At 42.6% G+C, this 4,982-nt stretch overlaps 1 pseudogene across 1 annotated transcript; it reads left to right on the top strand.

The window, feature by feature from the left end:
* Positions 1-788: 788 nt before the first annotated feature.
* LOC311170541 (U3 small nucleolar RNA-associated protein 14 homolog A-like) lies at positions 789-3,186 on the top strand (annotated as a pseudogene). Its single transcript has 2 exons — positions 789-2,289; positions 2,367-3,186. The product of its transcript is annotated as a U3 small nucleolar RNA-associated protein 14 homolog A-like (transcript).
* Positions 3,187-4,982: the final 1,796 nt, after the last annotated feature.

Genomic DNA, 4,982 nt, shown 5'->3' with positions numbered 1-4,982 from the left:
CTTTGATTTGTTTCTTCCTTTTCTGATTGTGAATAACGCTGCTATGAACGTTAGTGTACAAACATTTATTTGAAGCAAGACTACATTTCTATAGCTTACTTAACATAGGCCTGAGGCTCTAGTCTTTATGAGTGAATCTGGGCTCTTAGCACTGTGTCACCTCTGTACATCTTTAATATAATTACCATTGCACAAACTAATCTTTACTAGGTTATATGTTTTAAGTATTTCAGATATTATTTTAAGTGTGTTACCTATATTATGCCATTTAAACATCAAAACAAATCAATAAAATAGGTAATATAGTTAAATGTTATATGTATGGTAGATAATACAAAATTAATGTTATTTTATTGGGAAGAGCACTTTTTCAGATAGAGGGTTTTGCCCAAGGTCACACAGCTAGTACATAGCTAAGTATTCTTATCATTTCTTTGGACTTAAAGATGCTGTAGACCTATAAGGATTTCAAGTTCAAGTGACATGCTACATATCCAAGTTGGCTATAGTGTTGGTTCAACAACACTGAATAATAATAATAAGATGTCATTTTTGCCTCCAATTCCATCAGGTATTTGTTTTTGTAAACAGCATGTTCTGGAAGCCAAAGCAGTGACTGGATATCTGTGAGCCCACTAATCAAGTACTATCGAATAGTCTCAGAACCTTACACAATCCTCCACAGACTGCTGGATTCTACAAGTTCCTACTCGTGGGCAGCAACTATGGGAAAATAAGCGCAGATTCCAAGTCCCTCTTCCATAACTCCTGGGACTACATGTGTTTCAGAACTTAAAAATAAAAAAATTCTGTAAAACCCCCAGAGGGTTATGCATCATGCAAAGTTCACATTTTTATATTGTGCAACAAAATGTATGAATTTACATAATATATGAGATCAACTAAGATTATAAATTATGCTCATGGCCATAGTGAGAGACTGGCTGCTGAGATGAGCACTGCCTGGGGTGCTAAGAGCCTTCTGGCTTTAAGCCAAAAGGAAGATCTAGGGGATTTACCAAAAGATGACCCCTGGAGCAGCAGTGAGGTGAGGGGGACAGCGATGCAGAGAGAAGTGCCAAAGGCTTCTGCAGCAGTCAGTTCCCTAGCTGGAAAGAATAGGTGGAACTTGGCTGACAGATCTGAGGCTAGTCTCAAGGTGTTGGAGTTCAATGACAGTTATGAAGAATCAGGAGAATAACTAGTCCTTTCAGATCTGCATGAGCAGGTTAAAACTTCACCTTCACTGGCCACTGTGAAAAAGCAGTTGAATAGAATCAAATCAAAGAAGATTGTGAAGTTACCCCTTAACAAAGAAGAAACTGAGTGGATTACAAGGGAGTGGCGTTCAATGAAACCTCACAGGTCCTCACCTGTAATCCCAAATGGGATCCCATCTTTGAGAAGACTTGCAGGCAGAGCAGCTGGTTCTGTCCCCCAACCTCCCAAACCCCCATCCCATGGGAACAAGGAAGCGGCAGTCCTTGGGCCCATTGAATGTGTGCTCAGTAGCTGGCAGGCAAGAACTCCCCAGGAGCAGGAAGTTTTAACCTCCTCCATCAGAACAAGCAGCCCATGACAGGCTCTTCGCTAACTCCCATGGAAAAGGGCTCTCTCAAAACCATAAGCCTGGTTGAGGCTAATACGACCCAGGAGAGCTTCATAGGGCCCAGGCGCTGCAGCCCTACTATAATGACTGTGCTCAAAGAGGGAAGAAAATCAAAAGCAAAAAGTATCACAGAGAAAGACAAGGACAAGAAAACCGAAAAGAGTTTCAGGCACTATGGAAGGTGGATCCTGCTGCAGCCCTGGAAGAACTGGAAAACTTTGACACTGCCACAATAATGGCACAAATGAGCCTTAAGCACCAGAACAACGGGAAATGGGTGAAGTTCAAATATAACCTGGAGGCTCGCCAGGCCTGAAGGAACAATTCACTAGGAACAAAGAACTGATGGAAAAACACTAGGCAGTTTTCCAAAGTGGAGAAGAGGAGGGAGAGCTCCTTGTCCCTGTTACAATGAACAAGGTACAGATGCAGGGAGCCAAACTCAACCCCTGGATGATCAGGAGTTTCTCTGCAGACACCAGAGAGTGAAGTCCAGGAGGACCCAGAGCAGCATCCAGAGCCTGTGATCCCCAAGGTTTCTGAAGGTAAACAAGAAAGACCATTGGCAGAGAAAGAAATGTTTCTGAAAGAATTGAAGGGAAAGCTATCACTTTGGAAAAAGTCTGGACTCAGCCTGGATGCTGAGGCAGGGGCTGTCAAAAGATTCGACCAGCCAGGAGGTACTTCCGAAATCAGGGCCCTCATAAGCTCAGCAAGGAAAGCCATCAGTCCAGACAGCAAAAAGTGACTCCTGCAGGAAGAGTGCCACCAGCCCAGAGAGTGGAGCCCGCCCAGGAAGAAGAGGGGCCCTTGCTGCTTCAGAGGCCCCGGAGACCGCAGACTCTAGAAGAGTTTGAAGAACTGGGCAAAGAGGGATGTTTACAAAATGAGGAGCTTCCCAGGCCTATGTTGGAAGGACATGGGTTAGATAGAAATCCCAGGAATCAGCCTGCTGCCCCAAGGAAAAGCAAAGGCAGGAGCAAATGACTGATCTACAGGACCTTCCAACCATATAATCTCCTCCTGTGAAGTCTGTCTGTTCCCACAATAGAGGAATTGGAAGATGAAGTGGAGAGAGATCAAACAGATGATAAAGGAAGCTTTTTCCAGGGGTGATGTCATCACAGACTTCTTGAAAGGGAAGAGGGAAACAGTAGAGGCGAGTAAGCCAAAGGATGGTGTCCTGACTCTGCCTGGCTGGGGTGAGTAGAGAGGTGAGGGCTGAAATCTAGTGCCAAGAAGAGACAATGGTTTCTCTTTAAAACACTGAGGATCCTCCATGAAAGGCAATAATTTGCCAAATGTGATAATCAGTGATGAGAAGCAAAACATCCATGCCCTGACTTATGAGGTGTGGGTGCTTCCAGATCCACTCACCCACCATGAGCAATTTGAAAAAGATGATCCAGACCCCTACAGGATCTTCATGGAACACCCAGTGGGTCTTCCAGAAACCCAAGATTGTCACCAAGCCAGGCCATGTCATCAAGCCAATAAAAGCAGAAGATGTGGGCTACCGGTCCTTCTCAAGAGCAGACCTCTCTGTCCTGCAAGACCTCTCTGTCCTCACATCATAAAAAACAGACGAAGATCTTTGAACACTGAGTTATTGGAGAAGTCACATACTGTGGGATCCAGAAGCCTGGACTGACCAGTGGCTGGTTTTACTCCAAGCTTCAGGATCTGTTCCAAAACTCACTGAGCACACTGTGGGCATACTTAAGCCACATTTTAGAAATAAAAGCATTTTTACCTTAAAAAATAATGATAAATTGCCTCGTGTCAGTTCCAGCTAGGTTTTATCCAAAATAAGTTTTGATGCCAAATGATAAGCATATCTTTACGTTGTAAGATATGGGGCCTCCCTGGTGGTGCAAGGGGTTAAGCATAGCACTGTGAAGTAATCCACTGTGAAGCAGCATAAGTTCAATCCCTGGCCAGCCAGGAGCAACCCGCATGATGCAGAAACCCTCTCCTGACTCGCCTGCTGCTCCCCTCAACAGTGCATTTCAGTCAGTCTTCCTGTTCTGCTCCCCACTCTGTCTGGTGAATCCTCTCACCTCCCATACCTCTGGTCTGTACCCCAGTTCTTGTATGCATAAATAAATAAATCATTTTTTTAAAAGTTATAAGAAATTTACAATGTCATCTCTGAGATAAGGGTTTATGGAAGTATGAACTGAAGTATGGATGTAGTGAACCTGTCTTCCCAAAGGCCAGTCCCTGTCCAGCCAGAAGGGCAGGTTCTGTGGACTTTGGGGTTCATTTCCTTCACTGGCAGATTCAGCTTTTGTGTGGCCTGAAACTTAATTTATTGGGAACCCATAAAGAAAAAGAATATAAAATTTCTAGTGTAATATTTATTTAGAATACAAAAATCACAACAAAGTATAAGTGTAAAAAAAGATGTCATCGCAAATAATTTATTTTTGTTTTATGATTTTAGCTTCTACTTGAAAGCTTTCTTTTTGATACATTTGGATTTTGGTATGCTCAAAAAGTCTGAAAAATAAAAAAAGACATCTGTAAGGAATATACAAGAACAAGTCAAATGTAGTATAGAATTGGTACTATGCTGTAATGGGCTTGATAATTATGCAATAAAATTACTAATAAATGTACACAGAATAAATATGAGTAGAGCTTGGTCACAGTGATGCACTAGTATATGTCTTTCTCTGTCTCACTAGATAAGCGACTCTTTCCTTTTCCTCTAGGCTTAACAAACCCTGTTTTTCTACAATCCAAAGGCAAAGGTCCCCCTGCAAAGGTAACATCAGGATTGCTGGACACCAGATGATGGAGAAAACAAGCTGGGACCAACCAGAATCACCAGATGCTTGTGTCACAAGGATGGACATGCTGACCCTTGGTCCTGCCCCCCATGTCTTTGTAACTCTAGATAAATACCCCTGCACTCTGCCCAAGAGCAAGATGGTGGTTTTTCAGATGCTGGTCTGCTACCCTCTGCATATGTTGGCAAGTTAATAAATCTCCTTTCCTTCTCCTCAAAACTCTGTTCCTTTTATAGGTCAAGGAAACCAAGATTGGCTGGCATTTTGCTATTAATAGAAACACTTTTTCTTCAGGGCATTTAGTTGGCTTGGTGGCATTTTTGCAAGACATTTGGTCTGGAATCTCTGCTCTTCACCAGAACAGAAGATTGCACATACTAGATTGTGATCTAATATATAGTAATTAAAGAACATGACTCTACATTTTGCACTTATTTTTTGTGCCTAGTGAAGTATGTTACCTTCAGATGTTCAGAATAGACCATTATGTGATGGGTCACTTTGATGGATTACTTAGGACTCAGGTCAATTGTGAGTTTCAGGCTCACAAGAAACTGTTACCACTCCCTTAACTGCCT

The sequence above is a fragment of the Talpa europaea genome, assembly GCF_964194135.1.
Source record: "Talpa europaea genome assembly, chromosome: 5".
NCBI classification, from domain to species: Eukaryota; Metazoa; Chordata; class Mammalia; order Eulipotyphla; family Talpidae; genus Talpa; species Talpa europaea.
The sequence above is the reverse complement of the archived record's forward strand: the minus strand, read 5'-3'. Positions and strand labels throughout refer to the sequence as shown.